Raw genomic sequence first — 19,173 nt, 5'->3', positions numbered from 1 at the left:
GGTGACAGAACAAGGAATACCATTCAGAAGTCCATATTCTCAGGCTTTTTTCCTACCTATTAGCTAAGTTCACTCACCCTACATTGTTCAGACTGCTGTGGAGATACAGAAGAACGTAAAAATATAGTGAGTAAACAAAATGAAACGGAGGGACCTTTTATTCTCTGTTTCCTGGGGATAAACTAGCCACAGTAATTAGCAACATCCCACTCCAATAAGGAATCCACTCACTTTCTCTATTTAGAGTAAAGAGGCAATATTTTCTGTCCTCATTTCTGTGACATGCGGTTTGCTGAAAGTGTCCTGCTATGTGCTTTCTGAAGCATCTGATCATCATGCTACCTTGAAATCCTTTGTGACACTAAATTGCATGATGTGCCAGTTAGATACAGAGAAAAAAAAATCCCAACTGATTTTGTCTGTGGCTCATTTCGTTGCAGAAGCTGTAAGGACCTTTTGCAGACCTTGTTGCTCCCTTTCTCTCCCATGCCCCGGGGCTCCTGGTCCTCCTCTCTGTGGTCTTGCTGCAGTTTCGGTCCTTTCCTCAGAGCCTGGCTTGCATGTTCCAACACCCTCTTAGCTGCCTGGGTGGCTTCCCTGTCTTCCTCAGTGTGTCTGACTTTGGAAATACCCACCATCTGCCTTAAACAGAGTGGGTAGAGAAGGTTTGATGACTCATCGTTCAGTCATATGCACACTGGTTTTTGCAAATACACTTATTTGGCTTGAACTGAACCTTACCGCGGAAGGAGTTTAGAAATCTCTGCTTGAAGCTTGGAATACCTGTGCTCTCATAGCAGTGCAAGCTCATATCCCAGAAGGGTTGACCCTAGCCTTTATCCTCCTGAAATAATTAACTAAAATGAGCAGCATGCAGTCTAATGTGTGGGGATTATTAGAATAAGTTCTTAACCCTCCCCTCCCACCCAATAATCCTACCCACTTCAGGTAGAGCACCTTTTATTTAGGAAGAGGTGTCGCTGGCCAAATAATTCCTCTGCTCCAGTGTTGACTGGTTGGCTGTAGCCCTCCGTGCCAGAAGTGGCTGCATTTCAGTGAGGATGTATGTATTTGGTATATGCAATTCTTTAGGATGAAAGCCACTAAATATCAAATATATGTTAATAAAAAGTTCTATGGTATCTTGTGGTTTGATGAGTACTGCAGCCACTTGCTATTCATAGTTATTTAAGACAGCTCAGCCCATCTCTAGTGGCTAAGCTTTCTCTAGCTGCAGCAAAAATGTTGTTGATTAAAGTTGCATGCAAGGGGAGGAATGTTCCCAGTGAGGTGCAATACAGCCGGCGCCAGCCATAAAATTTGCATGAGATACAGAAAGGTGATGAAGAAATAAAATCTAAAAGCAAAATGGAGTGAGTCACTTGGTGAAACTGTAATAACTCTGCTGTTAGTTGCTGTGCCCTAAATTCAGGGCAATAGGAGAGATCTGTAATAATAGTTAGGGTGCAAGCAGCCAGAACAACAAGAACACACCCAGTCTCTCATGTAGCAGAAGAGCTGACCAAGTCAACTAGCCCATTGCTGTTTGCCCCAGGCATCAGTGCTGCTGCAGCACCATTTGATTAATATAAACATTGTAATGTGACTGAAATATGCAACTAAAATATCTATATTTTATGTGAGACAATAACTTTTATTGGATGGACTTCTGTTGGTGAAAGAGACAAACCTTTGAGCTACACAGAGCTCTTCTTCAGGTGTGGCAAAGGTGTTTTTATGTGACTATTATTATACTGTGGAATTTGACCTTCCCATCGATGAGTTCCTCAGACAAAGCAGGCAGCATTTATCTACAAAGCAGGTGGGATTCAGAAAGATAGCATTTAATGCCTCTCATTGTTATGCCCTGGGTTCACCTGATAAGATTTTGAGTGCCATATCATTAAGTGATGGTTTATGCTATGCTCTCTAGCTTCACCTTTCTTGATGATAAAGTTATGGCCTTGTGAATAAAAATTAATACACCTCAGAGGATGGTGAAAAATTCCTGTATTGAAACAGGTTGGATTTATATTTTTACTGAACTGGAAGCTTTTATACAGGATTTACTGTTTGTGGTGGTTATTTTTCCTGATTCACAGATCAAATCATCCTGGAATTATTGCTGAGCATTGAACCAGCAGGTTCCTGTAGGGAATTTGGTATTTGACTTTTAAACGGAAAATGAAACCACTCAATAACCCCTATTTTGTTCTTAAATTTCTCAAGGTTAAAGGTTGTCAGCCTGACCACTTTATGACATTACAGTCATGGTATTTCAAAGCCAATTGCATTAGATTTCATCCTTCACTATTTAATGTCTGATTCTGCAGCCTTTACTCACAATAAGTAGTACTTAGTTTAGCAAATAGCCCCACAATCAGACTGTTACTCTAATTTCAGGCTTTGGGGTTCTCCGGAAACTGCATGTCAGAGATAATAACAAAAATTCTAGGATACTTTGATCCGAACAAAGTCTAAAACAATGCTACATTGGAAGGGGAGGTGCCAAGCTTCAGGGTTGAAGATTACTTCCTAAGAAGGTGCCAAGTCATTATATGATATAAATAGGATTCTTGATTTCTGGTTAAAACTAGGCTTGGAAGGATAAGATTTTTATCCATAAACGTTGATTTCACCATACGCACACAAACTGACAAATATTTCCATCAATAATAATACAACTATACAGACGGGAAAAGTAGGAAAAATGATGTTTGAGAGCTTCTCACAGTTTGATTTAAGAATAGTTACTTTGTATATTTTGACATGTGATGATGACAACTTGTGTTTTAACCGTTATAACGCTTTAACTTTTTAAATCTGTGTCTATTGTCTTTAAATAGTTATTTGTTGACCCTTTTTCTCCACAACTTTAATATTTTGTCAAAATTATAAAAAAAATAAAAATTGAATTGTCAAGCCTTGTTAAAACAAATAAAACACACATGCAGCCTGAAAGCAAACACCTGAAAATGAAGTTGTTAATGGAAACAATACAGTGAAAATCCCCATGTGTACAGATTTCGCAGTGTTAAAAATGTTTTGCATAGCAGTAAAATGGACCTTAAAAAGCCACTTAATACAATGACAACGATGGGAACTGCTTGAGTTTGTAAGGGCTTTTCAACACAAGTAAAGGAGGCAGAACCAGATCATAATTACAGTGCCTTGGAGTATAAACATCAGACTCATGGAAAATGAAAACCAGGGTTACTTATAAGTCTGACGGAAATTAGTGGCTAAGTATATCCAAGAAACACAAGGGATTGTAAAACAAGAGTTGAACCATATATATTCTCAAAAGGGAAGCAAAAACTCTGTCTCTGTTTGTGACACACACACACACACACACACACACACTAATTTTCTTGGAAAAAAGTGCACACTAAGTCTCATCCGCCCGTATTACTATATGAAGTCTCACTAGTCGCCTCGCACCGATGCTGAGTTTATTCTTCAGAAATCAGTCTCTTATATCTGTTCAAGACCTTTGGGCAACTTCCAGTGCTTGCCTTAGCGACAACGCCCACAGGACTGTGTTTCAATATGGATCCAGTGCAGTTGCTCCACAAACAGGTTGTAATGCAGTTAAGCTGCCCTGTGTGAACGTAATTAAAATTGAGGTTGAAACACCTAATGGAGGCTCAGCTTTGCTGTTGTGTTTGGTCTATGTTTAATTATTTTTCCAACGAGCCTCCTTTTTCTGTTATGGAGGGGCCCCATCTTTGAATTCGGTTACTCAGGAAAGTGTTCCCTCTCTCTCCTTTATCACCACCACCACAAACACCTTTTGATGTGGCATCCAGATCCACTTTCCAAACAGTGGGTGAGGAGAGCCACATACCCTGTCCGTCCGGTTTCCTGCTCTGTGCTTTCACCCTGAGGGCCAGCACATCCCGAGGAGTCCAGCAGTGCAGTGAAGCCTGGAAGTTGCTAGACCTCTACCAAAAGAGGCCTTGAATGTGCATGCGTAAGAATTCCATTCAGACTGTGTTATGTGACCCGCTCTGTGGTGAACGCACAGAGGATGTGAGTCTGCTACTACTACCTGCTAGAGGACTTAACACCAGATTTTCAAAGGAGTTCAGGGCCAGATTTTTACGTGACAAGCACCCACGACTATGGGGTTAGATTTTCAAAAGAGTTCAGCATCCAATGTGCACCCACCATGCTGAGAACTTTCAGCAATGTTGGGCACTTATTTGGCGGCCTAAACAGGAGCGGAGTCTTTTGACAAATCTGGCTTTTAGTGCTTTAGCTCTGGAGATCATATGCTGTGGTGATGAGTGTGGTATAAAAACCCATATAGACTAGAAAAGAATTGGTCTGTGGTTCAATCCCTGGTAAAAACCAAGATACGTACGCTGGAGTTACCTTGGAAATGCTAGGCCAAATGCAGTCTTGGTATAACTCCACTGGCTTTGGTTGAGTTACACGAGGGCTGACTTAGGCACATGATGCAGAAATCTCTGCACTAAGAGAGCAGAGAAAAAATTGTTGTAAGCTCTGCAGAAACAGAAGCACCCAACTTGCTTAAGGCGTAGAGAGTGAGTGCACTGGATCTGGTTCTTATGCAACTGTGCTCGTTCCATACCCGAGGGTGTTTCTGTACCAACAGGTGTATCTGTGCTCAATTGCTGCCATCCGTCACAGAAAGAGGACATGCGTGGTCAGGAGAGAGGACCACCCCCTGTAAGATGGTGCCCTCCAAAAACATCAAGCACTTTCTGTTATTAAATCCTTTAATGTATACATTGCTCTCCGGTGGTGAGCTGCAGAACTAGATTCAGAGACGACAAGACAAGCTGTCAGAAGCCCTGCATGTCAAAGACACAGCACTGCTGTTGGGGCTTTTTTCTTTGCAGAATTACAACACGATGGATTAGGCTCTGATCTCTGCAACAGAATCCTACCAAGCTGAAGCTCCATGGCCTTACTGCTGCACAAATTGCTGTACCATTGGGCTTTCTATCTGACAAGACTTATTTTGCCCTTGGATGTTCATGAGTAAGTCCCAGTGTAGTCCACACACTCAAGACCCAAAGAGACCGAGTTTTAGCTGAAAGAGTGGGATCCCTTTCACAGAATGACTGAGATGCAATCCATAGTACAGCAGCAGCCCCTCCATGGAGAACTGGGTCAGGGATATAGTGTTTAGCACAGTTGCTGGTGCTGTGACTACCTCAGCCAATGGGTCAAATTCATCTGTGCACTGATGCAGGAACAGAGGAGAGGTGGCTTGTATCTTCCCTATTTAGGAACTGCTGGGGGCTGGTTTGGCCTTAATTTGTACCTCATTCACCCTCCCTTCCTGGGTCAGTCAGCCCCCAATCTTCTCTGCAGAGAGAAAGCTAAACTGGTGCAAAGGAGCCACAGTGCAGTGGAGAATTCCCTTGACTGTGTTTAAGAGTGATCAAATGTCAGGTTCCTGGTTGCCCTCTACACAGGTGTGCAAGTAGGGAAGGGCCTTCTTGCTGCTCCCGTCCTCCTGCCTGTGATTTAGGCAGCCAGAATCTGGTTCTTTCATTGTAACCATGATTAACAGGCATCCATCTTAATTTGCTACAAGTTCCTGCAGTCATACAGCTGCACTTCTCACACCGTGCCATGATGTTGCAGTTTCTTTCATTTGGGAAAAGCACAGAGATTTGTACCAATGTGCGACTTGGAGACCCAGCCACTTAATTATGGCTGGAATATGCAGCCTTGCATAACGTACAGTTACTAGGACTGCAGCCAGCTAGTATGTGGATGTTGGAACACAGTGCTTTTCGACTCTGAAAAGTGACATCCTGGGGCTTCCCTCTTTGTGTCTTCTTCATGATTTCAGAGCTCACTTGATCAACTTCCCATCCAAAAGAGGATTTTTCTATCTGCCAGAGCTACAAGCTCCCTTGGAGAACTGCTGACTCCTTTCTGCCTCCTGCGGCACTGTCAGTACTAAAGGTTCTACAATTAGAATTTAGCTGACAACAGTGCTAATAGCAGGAGAGAGAATAATGGGGGGTTTGTTGCTGTATGTACAGAAAGCTACACACAACTGCCGAGTGCAAGCTTGTACCTGATCAAAGGGAAAGAGGAGGAATCTGGGCAAAGCAATGGAATAAACTCCAAAGGAGGGTTTCTAGAAACATCAAAAGTAGTCCTTGTAAATTATAAAACGCCTTACTTCAGGGATGTTACATAACGTCCCTTTACAGTACTTGGTAGCTAAATATAAAATAGCGAGTGATTGTGCGCTAATATAAAATGATGCTACAGGACTGCTTTGCTTGGGAGTGCATGTTAGAGCGAGGATTCAGCATCACTGGATTCTATTTCCATCTCTCCCACTAATTTGCTGTGCGACTTTGGGAAAACCATTTTTGCTCTCTCTCTGCCTCAGTTTTCGCCCCTCTTTAAAATGGGGACAAGAATATTTCAGTCTCTTACAGCTGTGTTGTAAAGATGAATGAATGTCTGCAAAGTGACCTTAAATTCTCTAGAAGGTCCAGATAGTATACTGAGTTCCAGAGGGGTAGCCATGTTAGTCTGTTTTTAGCAAAACAGCGAGACTTCTGTGGCACCTTAAAGACTAACACATTTATTTGGGCATAAGCTTTCGTGGGCAGAAACCCACTTCATTGGATGCAGATAGCATACTGTTATCCTGATCTAAGCTTCATGCACAGTATCCGTGAGCCAAATTCTCCTCTCACACTGGAGCAATCCCACTGAGGTAGATGGGATTGTATAAATGTAATCCAGAGGAAAATTTGTCCAATACCTCAGAGAAAAATCTATCGGAAAAATAAAATGCTGAGACCACTGTCAACATGTTCTTTGTTTCACTTTGTACAAAACAGACATGGTGAAAATTCAGCCCTTGATTAGCTCCAACTAAGATGACCAGTGTTGGTTCTGGGTAACTGACAAATCGGCTAATTGCAAAATATGCAGTAGTCCAGCAGAGATTTTTTTATCATTCATTTGTCTTTCCCCTCTGGAAATATTCACACCTGTAACAAACCTGATGAACATTGGACATTTACAGGAGCAGCAGGAACTGCTTACAGGTTTTTAGCTAAACATCTCAGAGCATAATGCCAATAAATTATTATATGGGCAAGTGTGCAGCTGTGAAAACACAAGGTGCAATGAAACAAATGAAGCATAAACCTGAGAGACACTCTGTGTTCACACCATCTGTTGAATGCTATAGAATGGTTCATACAAAAGCCAGTTTGCACTTCCTTGGTCCCTTTCCTTGAACTGTGTTTCTGTACACAATGCCCTACACAAATCCAGAGTGAGTTCTGATCCCAACTTAATCAAAGTGAGTTCTGATCCCAACAGTCGCCCACTCCATATATATCCCCTGTTCTGTTTTCCATATAAAGGGATGGGTCTGGGCTTCAGATTTAATTTTTTTTTGTTACAGTGGTGTATTATGATTATTCATTATTAATATTACCATGGCCCTAGGAATCCCAGCCATGAACCAGGACCCATTGTGCTAGGCGCTGTATAAACAGAACAAAAACACATCCCTGCCCCATGGTGTAGAGTAATTCTGCTGAGATCAATTGTGGCAGGCACAAATCCTGATCCCATTTAATTTAATGGCAAAGCTCCTGTTAGCTTAATTTAAACCTGGAATTAACTCTTACTCCAGACTTATGCTAGTGTGAGTAAGATCAGATTCTGACCCCATGTCTGTAAAAAAAGTTACTGGATACTAGGGATGTAGTTAGAAAAGAACTAAAATAAACCATCTTCACTTGCACTGATTTTCTGACCTATTTACACTTGGCATTTAACTTACACCACTGTTTCCATCATCCCTGGAAAGGATCCAAAGTCTGTCTGTGTCTATGAGATAGCAGCCCCAAATGCAATAAATGTAAGGCAAAAAACAGTCTGTGGGCCTCATCCAAAGCTACTGAAGTCAAGGGAAAGACTGGCAATGACATCAGCAGGGTTTGGGTCGACCCCAAATTAAGCTAAAATGTTTGTAACCACGTGATTACGATGGTGGTTTCTCAGAAGACACAAACATGAGTAGACTATTTCCCCAGCGAGACCAAGGGCTATGCGGTTTCTTTTCTGACGCACAGCTGCAGCTGTAAACAAAGTCAGTTCAAAACTGAGTTTAAATGTGCACTTTCGATTGAGGCAGGTTCGCAAGGAAAGCTCTAGCACTTCAGTTCAGACACCTGGGCCAGTTCAGGCTTCTGCTTCATTGAATTGCCCGCAGCATCACTCAGAGCTGATCCATGACAACCATCATATGCTTGTAGTGCAGGCCTAATTAAGATGTAGCAGAAAAAGAGAGAGAGAATGGCAGATAATTGATACAGCTTTCCAAAAAAACAAAGGCATCAGGTTCACTCCTGTTGCACAGAGATTTTTCACTTGCAGAAATCACTCTTCTCCTGCAGCCGTACCCGCCCAGGTTATGATCTTATTAGCTCTCTGAAAACTAAGCAGGGCCCCATGTGGGGTGGGAGACCAGGCTCCAAGTGCTACCGACCAGGGTGATGAAGTAGGAGACCTTCTGTCCTCTCAATCAGCAGTGAATCAATGCTGCTGGCTGCACTCTGTTTCTGGAGATGCCAGCTTTCTGATAGACATGACCATTTATAATCATTAAAGGCCTTGTGGCACTTTTCCCAAGTGTAGACGCGTTAACCCCGGTGTCCTTTTGGCCAAAAGTCTCTTTTGGGTAATTACTTTCAGACGACCTAAAGTTCCAGCTGGATACAGTGTTAGTCACTTCCCACTCTGAACTGTTGCACGGTGCTGCTGTGTTCCAAGGGGCTACGTTTCAATTGCAAGTGGATAGAAAAATACATAGTGAGGACCTATGGAGTTGTGCGGAGATGCACCAACTGAGGATCTGGTCCATAATGTATCAAATCTATGGTCACATAGATCTAATTCAGGGTTGTCACTATGACATACACCAAGGCTACGGAGAACTCCACAAAGCTCAGGGGTATCTCAGCTCCTCTTCCACAAAAGCACTGCTCCCTACCCTTGACCTAAAGGAGAATCTCCCCAGCAGCGAGCCATATAGGGTTCAAACCACAGACAAACAGTTCTGATTGTGTCCAGCAGCACACCCGCATACCAGCTAGTTAATTCTATAGCAAAGTGCTTTGGAGTCCTGTTATGTCGACGTGAGTCATTACTGTTCTTCCGCAACCAGCTAGGAAATACAGCCCTCTCCTCCAGAAAGTCAGGATTCAGTTTCAATTTCCGCTCAGGACAAGCACCAGGTAATTTCTTCCAACTTCTTTCTGCACCACGTGGAGTTGTATACAAGCAACAAAAATTATTCAGGGCTAAATAAGTCCAAACAAGTCAAATGCCAGACCACCTGACGTACTTTTGGGCATGTCACCATGGGTATTGCTCCTCTGCCCTGTTTAATCTGTTATAATGGTGTATACTTCAGAGCTCGTTTCAAAGGAACAGACCACAGCCATGGGATAATGGTCACCTGCTGTGTCCTAAGCGCTGTGGCAATGGCTAAGTGTTTGTTTTCAGATATGGAGACAGTGATCCCATGCCAGCGTTCCCGCCCCAGGCATGGAATTTCTATCATGCAAAATGAGTGGTGTGCATTTAATAATCTTAATGGCTAGAGAAATGAACCACAGCAGAGTCAGTTACATGGCTAGCGGTGCACGCCCCTTCGGCGTGTGGTGAGGCATAGGGCTTCCAGCCTCCTGCCCACATCCATTCAAAAATGGCCTTGTTCAGCCTTCCTTTGCAACCAGGAATTTGCCAGCCAGCTGCTGCCCCTGGAGCAGGAAGAACAGCAGCTAATGTTGGCCCACTAAGTATTAACTTAGTGAGGAATCGCTGTGTGCTGTGAGTGCTCTGCCTCTCTCCTCAGGCAGATCTCAAGCCCCAGTGAGCACCCGCAGATGGGTTGCCATGAAGATGGGGTGTGTGGGAAGAACCAATGCCACAGAGATGGTGCTCCTTCTTCTGTGCCACTGCCCTGGCCCTGCAGATCCAACACACGGAGCTGGAGGAGACACTTCAGCCCTAAATCTAGGAAAGGAAACAGCTCCCAGTTCAATTTTTACTTGGTAAGTGGATTCAGAGCGTCTGGAGGTCCCCAAACTGCTGCTGAAAGAGCTTTGCAGGAGGGTCATTGTCTGGGCCACAAGAACAAAGGGTTGCTATCCCTTTCGGCTGAGATTTTCAAAGCCACCTAGGGGATTTAGATGCACAGCTTCTATCCATTTCACTGGGAACCGTGTCAAAATCTGCAGGGGACTTGAAAAATCTCAACCTCAGCCTTTGTGAGTGAATGAAATTCTGGCAGACCCATCACTTCTCTGAGATGGCTGTAATCCTTGTCCAACTGCAGAGCACCTTTTTGTCTTCAGTCTCCAAACCAGTCCTCCCAGGTGGTTCGCCTCCCCCATCCATTCCGCACTAGCTGCTGCCTTATTTGGTGTGGTCTGTTTGTGCAGCCCTGTGGATGGCAGATTTCCTGAAGACTAGATAAATTAGATCCAGAGCCCCCCCCCAGGTTGTGTGTGTTATTTCTTTAAACCATCTGATTAGCTAGGCCTGATCCTCCTTTTGTAAATCTAGTCCAAGTTGCTGAAAGAAATGTTTTCTGACAGGATGAAAATTTGCATTCAAGTTGCTAGGCAACTGCTACAGTTCTGCTGCCTATTGAACTTGTCTTCGTGGCCAATAGAAAGTATGGTGAAGGCATCTATCTTTCCATACTACCCTGCCAGAGATCCAAAACCCGAGTCGTATGTTTTATACAGGAGGCCTTCTATTGAAAGTAAAATAGAAGATTGTTAATGATATTTAATTATATTTAATTGATGAGAGAGAGGATGGTCTTGTGGTTTCTTCACTGCCCTGATCTGGCCTCTGTTCCTGACTCTGCCACAGACTTCTAATGTGACCTTAGTCAAGTCACTTAACTGACTTACCCAAGGTCATGAAGCCGATGAGTGGCAAAGCCAGGATTAGAATTCAGGACTTTGTCTCCCAGCTCTGTGTTATTCCTGCAGCCTCCTTTGAACTAGCCACAAGAAACATGCATGCTAACATGTCAAAATATACACAATAATAATCCTGATTACAATCCCACTTTCACTGGAGTTACACCTGTGTCTCCTTTGGAGTGATTTCTGATTTACACTGATATAAATTAGATCAGAATTGGGTTCAAGCTGTCCAGAGAAACATGCATCTCAAACCTTTGGAATTTTTTTAAAGCTTTTTTTAAAAAAAAATCATTGAGTAACACTAGACAATTACAACAAACAGCAACCTCACTCTTGAAATTCTTGCAGCAAAAGGGGGAAGGCAAAGAACAAAGGATTATGGGAGAAGAGGCGACCAATGATTGTGATCTTGCAAAAGTTCATCAACGGAGCATGTGGTGATAAACAGCAAATCCAGCCAACAAGCATAAACAGCAAATCGACCAGAATGTTCTGAACAATCTGTTCCTTTTATTGGGGAGGAATAAAGTGTTAAAAGGAGGTTGGGAAAACTTCTGTTCTTTGGAATGAAAAACTGAAATGTCTGTTCAGAAAAACAGAAGAAGAAGTAAAATCCCAAAGTGAAGATGGTCCAATTATTCGAAGACTCAGAAAAACTTGCGAGCCATTCATTTCAATAGGGTCACTTATCTCCAAGTTCCTTGATGGCTTTGTTGTGTTCTTTGCTCTTTACACAATAAATGTAATAGGAAGGAGTGATTTCTGATTTACACTGATATAAATTAGATCAGAATTGGGGTCAAGCTGTCCAGAGAAATATGGATCTCAAACCTTTGGAATTTTTTTAAGCTTTTTTTTTAAAAAAGAAATCATTGAGTAACACTAGACAATTGCCAACAAACAGCAACCTCACTCTTGAAATTCTTGCAGCAAAAGGGAGAAGGCAAAGAACAAAGGATTATGGGAGAAGAGGCGACCAATGATTGTGATCTCACACAGGCACAGTGGACTCCAAATGTATTAGCTGTGTACAAGATGCATGGCCTAGCTACATATTGTTTCCTCTTTGGCCCAATTGGTTAGCTAATATTTGGGGCCTTACAAGCTTGTTTCTGTTAGGAAGAGAAATCGATTACATGAGTTAAGGGAATTCTTTGTGTAATCTTTTTATTTAAATTTTTTTTTTTTTTACCCAAAATCCTGTTTCCCTAAACAGAATAGAAACAAACAGGCAGTTTCCTTGCTCAGAAATCCCCAAATCTGCCATGCTCTGTGTCCATCGAGCTCTGACCCTTTGCTTCTACTCAGGCTCATGCTTACCACTGCTTCTCTGGTGTTCAGCTGCAACACTCACAAGCTGCAACCAATCTTTTAGTCCCTGCATTTTCAACTGGGTTTTAGTCCCTGTCAATCTTACCTGGGTTAGCTCTGCTCAGGCCCACCCATGCAATTTAGTGCCTGATGGGGAAGTCTCCATTTTGTGTGGTTGTTTCACTGCCGTTGAGCCTGAAGAAAAGCACTTGGCAAGGTGGGCACCAACAGGTCCTGCCCATCATATTTGTATGGCTTTGGATGTTATAAATTAGAACAATTAGGTGATAGTAAACACAGTGTGGGCCTGGTTCTGATCTCACAGCATTATAAAACAGGAGACACTCCATTTCTGTCTATGGAACCACGCAAAAGTTAAACCAGTGCGGGATTAGAATTTGGCTCATGGTGTTCAGGTAACTTTTTGAGGGAGGGGGTTTAAACAACACTGGTCAAATTCAGTATTGGTGGAAATGGGCACAATGTCATTGACTTCAGTAGGGTTCAGCCTACTTACACCAACAATGATTTTGGCCTTCTGACTGTTAACATTTTTGTGCGGAAACCAGAGCAGAGGAATTGCCATCCCAGGTCAGGCCATGGTCAATCTAACAGCGATCTTTCCTCCAGCAGTGGCCAATATCTGATGCTTCAAAGGAAAGTGAAGTGATGCTTTCCCCATCTCCATCTGCCCATCTAATGCATGGAGCCACCTGTGTATTGGGGGTAGAGGGAGAGATTTTCCTTCCTGACAGCCACAGGGATTAGTTTACTTCTCTGATATAAGACAATATCCCACTGGTGTTCTGCTGCTGCATGCTGGATAGGGCCAGCAGTTACATTCTTTGTCAGTAAATTTAAACCCCTTCCTCTGCTGTATTAGCTAATTCAATTCCATTATGAAAAGTGCTGCATAAGATATTATCATTATTATTTAAACTGTGCTTATTTTTATCATTTCTAGCTTAGTGCCATCACTTTACATTCAGACGCATAGCACTTCATATTCTGCCTCTGGGCTAGATTGCCTAATCTACCAGTTTTATCATGTAGAACAGTTACATCCCCCTGAGACTTAACCACTCTCTCTTTCCGTACCCGCAATCCATTGATGGCGTTACTTTGTCTAAAGAAGAAAAATATTTTAAAGGACTGACCCCAACATACAACCTTGCAGGACCCCATGACTCATCAGATTCTACAAAAAGTTCCTGACTTTAATTCCAGTCACCTGTTCTCGGACTCTCTGTCTGTCTAAATACTTATGTGGCCTCTACCATTGCCATGTCTGAATGCCCCTGCTATCTAACCAGGGCCTTGATTCTAAGCCCATTGACGTCAATGGGAATCTTTCTATTGATTTCAAATGGCTCTGGATCAGGCCCCATATCTGTATCTGCCTTAATAATGCATTTACCTAACCCATATTTATAGGGTTTCTACAGTAATTCATCATGTGAAACCTTAAATTTGGTTTAACTTTCTGAACATCCAGGCATATTAAATCTTAATGTTTCCCTTTTTCTAGGCCAACAGTTATTTCCTAAAAAAGTAATCAAGTTTGCCTGACATGATTTACGTTTCAGAAATCCCTGCTGACTCATAGCCATTTTATGATGTTGAATTGAATTGGCATCTGTCACAGCCTAAGCAGTGTGTAAATTAGCACAATGGGACAAGATTAATCCATACCATCAGATTCACACTGCCTGACAGAGGTCTGAAAACTAGAGGAGAGTCCCTAACTGTTCCTTTTAAAAATACTACATAAGCATCAGACTCCAAAAGGAGTCTGTTCACTGCATGAAATGCCATCTTGTTGGTTATTAATAATTCAGAAGAAACCTGTTTGTAGGAATTTACCATTAGAAATGCAAGAGGAGGAGAAGTGGAGATTTCAAGGGAAACGGAATTATTGCTGCACAACAAGAAGAGATCTAGAAAAGTAAAATTCTTAGTAAAAATTACTCCTAAGATGTGAAACTTAACCTCCATGGCAGAGAAGTATCTATCCATTTCTGCTAGCTAAGGCATAGTGTCAGCCACTGTTATAGACTATCTAGAAAAACCTCCAGAGAAGAGGCAATTAACCATTGTTTTTCTATTTTGGTAGTACTATTGCTAGAGCCATGCTAGTTACTTTAATCCTGTACGTTCCTTCCTTTACGCACAGCACCTAGCACAATGGGGCCCAGCTTGCTGCTGCCAGGTGTTAATGTAATACAACTATTAAATAATGAAAATAATAAGAGTTCCTTGCACCGTTATTTTGACTACTTAACATCTTTTATTAGACAAGGAAGGACAGAGAGAAGAACTACACTGGAATTTCATGCAACAGATTGTTCAGTATTTATGGGTTTTGTGTGGTATTTTTATAAGGCAACATTTTGGCTTTTACATAGCACCTAGAAGGGGCAAAATTCAGCCCTGGTGTAAGCGTGCCACTCCACCAAGGTCTCTGGAGTTGTACCACTTACATCCGGGCTGAGATGGTTTCATGGAGACTAGCTTAGCTTGTGCACATAAAACCAGAGAACTAATTAACCCATTGACTGTAGGCCCAAAATATAAATCTACACGCACTGCATCTCTGGCATGAGCAGATTTGTCAGGCTACCTCAATACTTGATGAATATATGAGATCAGAACTTGGCTTTAAGGTTTTGCCTTTGGACTCATAGCTGGAAATATTCCCCTCAAAGTTATATGCCTTACTGGTTATCAGTCTTTTCACGCATCTCCCAATGATGCTGCTGGAGCTGATCTGAGTTTGAATATTATTTAACCCAGGCAAAAAAGAAACTTCTGACAGTTCCATATATAGCCCTCTGACTCACAGATTTCATGTGTCAAAGACTGAAGATTGGTTAAGTAGAATTAACTTTTGGATTTGTTATAAATAGGAATTAAGTAACATGAATTTATTACATTTGCATTAAAAACATAGGCCTGATTATCCTCTCACATGGACTAATGTAAATCAGGAGCAATCTCTTTTGAAACAAGTGCAGTTACACCGGCATACATGAGACCAGAATCAAGTCCAGCATCACTGGCGGGTCATAGCCCTCTGTAGACGCCATCTAGATAGGGTAGTATATTGTATTCTCAGCTAAACTGGTGGTGTAATTCTGGAATAATTTTGTTGAAGTCAGGGAGGTTGCTCTGGTTTACATCAGAGTTATTCAGTTCAGAATTTGGTCTCTAAAGTAGCAAAAGTAATTTTAATTAATTTAAATAACTGCAATTGAAATAATTCCTCCACGTCAATTAGCTTTATGTATATTTGATAAATCAGGGCACATAGGCTTAAAGAGGGTTAAAACCAGCACTTGAGAGGGCTAGATAACATGGAAAGTCTATAAAGATTCATTTCTTTTCTGGAAGTACCAGTAAACAAAGGGAGTGCTGCTTGATTCAGATGTTACTGTTGATCTTTTCCCACTCTGATTACTATTTTGTTGAGCTGAAGCATAAGTGTCCATTCAGACAATAAAGTCACATTCATCCAAGAAAAGCCTGACAGTTGTTCATTGTTTGGGTAAAAAAAATATGTCCCTTTTGGTAATGTAAATGCTTCTGTGGTAGAGTGACACAGAAAGACACTACCAAATCAATTCCCTTCTCAACAATTTAATTGACTGCCTTGTTGATTGCTAAACAATTGAGACTAGGTCTATAGAGTGCGAATACAAAGAACAATATGACTAGTATTTTTAGTCTGAAGTGTAGTCTGCATAGCAGGACCAGTCCAAGGAAATGGATGAAGTTTCCTGTTAGACAGGAGGAAGGGGGACCAGCAGTGTGCCCCTCTCAGGACTGTCTAAGAAGGAAAGACAGCCCAATTCCACAGACTGCATCATACAGCATTGAAACCAAGACCAACAAATCTCTCATTAGCCTTGGTGGGAAGTCATGACCGAGGGACATCCTATGGCTTCAGGTTTGGCTGCTTTGTTGAGATCATCATTCCCTGGGGCTCATTATTTTCTGCTGGCATTTATCTATTGCCACATGCCATTTGCCTCAGCAAAAGTCATTTTCAACTAAATAAATTATCGGCATGTATCTGGCTTTGTGTTAGCTTGACACTTGATCACTGGGTCTTTAGAACATTAAGGTCTTTAGAATAACTGGGCAAACCAGTCCACATAGACTGAAACTAAATTTTCAAAGGCAAAATTTGAAATGACATTAGCTATAAACCAAATGAATGTGTATAAAGATGGCTTGCACTGTTGTACTCATGTTGGTCCCAGGGTATTAGAGAGATAAGGTGGGTGAGATAATATCTGTTGCTGAAAGAAGAGCTCTGTGTAAACAGGAAAACGTCTCTTTCACCAGCAGAAGTTGATTCAATAAAAGATATTACCTCACCCACTCTGTGCATAAAGGTAGCATTGTAAATAGGGGAAGTGGACTCAATGTTGTCAGAGATATCATCGTAGACACCCTTAGCTGTGACTATCTGAACGTCAAAACATGTTTCAGCTACCTCTGGGCTCTGTACACGAGCCATTATCTCAGTGCATCCATCCATCTACCATATATACAGTGTGTAAATCGGTTGGGTTATATAACTGGAGCTGGCTTCCGAACTCAGAAACAAAATCCAAATTTCCAGCTATACCAGTTTGATCTAAATAGATGTATTTAGAATAAAAATATATAATAATCCTAGCGCCATCCAAATCTAACAGAGAAAGGATGCAAGCAAACAAGTCAACCCCTCCACGCAGGGCATGGAACTACGGAGTCATGATCGATAATCTGCTAAACAATGAGATGGGAACATTTACCTTCAACACACGAGGATAAAACATCCCCACTTGTGCCTCGAAGCCTTCCTTAATCGCAGGATGTGCCCTTCCATCCACCTGTCCTTCCTGAGGCCCCTTCAGTGACAGGCCCTGTAAAGTAGCCAAGCGATGAGGGATCTGCCCTGGGCCAGCTGCCAATTGTGCTGAGCTGAGGGTGGTGGATGGGGAGTGACTAGGGTGGCCAGACGTCCCAGTTTTATAGGGACAGGCCCAATATCTGGGGCTTTGTCTTATATAGGCACCTGTCCCCCCACCCCCAGCCCGATTGGTCACACAGGCGGCCTGCTCACCCCAGTGGGGCTCCAGGACAGCCTGTCTCCCTGGAGAGGCGGGGACAGATCCGCACAAGGAAGCGCTTAGTTGGCGGGAAAGGAGAGGCTGGGAGAGGGGAAGGGAGGAGGGGGTGGAGAGCGAGTGCTGGAGCGGGAGGCAGGGGAGCGCGTCCCGGCCCCTCCCGGAGCGGGAGAGGAATCGGATTGGGATCGGGTTCGAACGCCCGGGGCGGCCAATGGCGGGCGGCCGCCTCACAAAGGTGCCCGGTTGTGCCCGGAACGCCCGGCCCCGGACGCTCTGTTGCAGAGCAGCGGCCCCGCGTGCAGCCAGCTCAGCGCAGCGCAGCGCAGCGCCCCGGCCGCAGCCCGCACTCAGCGTAGGCACCCGCCGCTGCCCGGCTCGGGTCACCCGCCCGCTGGGGAGTGGGGCAGCCGTGGGGGGGGTGCTGTGGGATGGGATGGGCCCTTTTCCTTCCTCTCCTCTCTCAGGGGCTAACGTTCCCAGCTGGGGCACAGCACAGCACAGCCTGGTGCTCTAATGGGGGGAAACCTAAGCCAGCTTCCCTGGGGGAGGAAATCTTTGCACCCCTGACAGCGGCTGGACCAGGACAAGCCGGCTCCCAAGGCCTGTGACTTTATAAAGGGAAAAGGGTATCCCAGGAGGAGGTGTTAGGGTCTGATCCAAAGCCGGCTGAAGGCAGCGGACAGACTCCTTGGCTCCTCCTGGGCCTGGCCCTTCATTTTGGAGTTTATTGATGATCATTTGTGATCGGCGCGAGCTTTGATGGGTAGTTTTCGAAGCCCTTTCTACAAGGACTGGCCCTGATTTGGAGAAGATTTGTTACGTTTCCTCTACTAGCAGGGTGTGAGATTGTCAGTGTGTGTGTGTGTGTGTGGGCGCGCACCTATATTCCAAAGATGAGAAGTGGGTAAAAACTGAAATGACTTTCATCTGCAACCCATCAAAGAGTTTTACCTGCCTTGCGGTTTGTTTTTTTTACCAAGTTATTAGACAAATATTTTCTAATTACCTGAGTTTTCTTTAGCAGTTGCACTCTTCTTTTAAAATGTAAAAACCCACCAGTAAAGTTAGGGGTTAAGTGTAAAGGCTTGAGTTATTCAGGAATAGTTGTGCTCTAAATTTACAACCTACCTTAGTCTGAATTAACTCTCAATTATAGATAAGTTGTAACTTTTGCTTGGTATCTGTAAAAGATCCGAGCATAGATAGAGCATTCCAGTTACCACTCAACAGAAATGTACAGAAAGGCCATGTTGGATACGAACACATCACTATTTAGGGGTCTCTCATGGGCAGTTTTGTTTGCCAGGCTCAGATTTTCCAAAGAGCTCAGGGCCAGGTTTTCAAGTGCTCAGCACCCACAACTGGCGACAGATTTCCACAGCAGCTCAGCTCATGTCTGGGCACCCCAATCCAGGCCAGCTTTTCAAAGGCACTCAGCAGCCAATGTGCTGAGCTCTCTGGAAAATCTGGACCGAATTGTGAGCCTGTGGGCTTCTATATAGCAGCACAATTTAACAGCCCAGAAGAAGGGGCAGACAACACAGAGTTGCACCACTCAGCACAGCCCCTAGAAGGCAGACGGCCTCCATGAACTCCTCAACTTGCTGGAGAAGTGTTCCTTATATGCCACCTCTTATACAGAGGGCCACATGCAACCCTGTGGTGTGGAGTGGGGTCCAGATTCATGGCCCTACCTCCTCCCTGTCCGCTTTGGGTGACCATGGTGACCCTGGTGGAATAGGGAGCGAGCAGAGTACAGGGATGGGGCC

General features: G+C 43.4%; 1 long non-coding RNA gene across 1 annotated transcript; it reads right to left on the bottom strand.

Annotated features, from left to right (window-relative positions):
- Positions 1–274: 274 nt before the first annotated feature.
- Positions 275–17,491, bottom strand: LOC137147355 (uncharacterized). The gene is made up of 3 exons (XR_010918184.1): positions 17,398–17,491; positions 17,087–17,197; positions 275–642 (listed from the first exon to the last, which is right to left on the bottom strand). It is a non-coding gene; the product is annotated as an uncharacterized lncRNA (long non-coding RNA).
- Positions 17,492–19,173: the final 1,682 nt, after the last annotated feature.

The sequence above is a fragment of the Emydura macquarii genome, unplaced genomic scaffold, assembly GCF_026122565.2.
Source record: "Emydura macquarii macquarii isolate MOO-44397 ecotype Brisbane River unplaced genomic scaffold, CSIRO-AGI_Emac_v2 contig_554, whole genome shotgun sequence".
NCBI lineage: Eukaryota > Metazoa > Chordata > Testudines > Chelidae > Emydura > Emydura macquarii.
The sequence above is the reverse complement of the archived record's forward strand: the minus strand, read 5'-3'. Positions and strand labels throughout refer to the sequence as shown.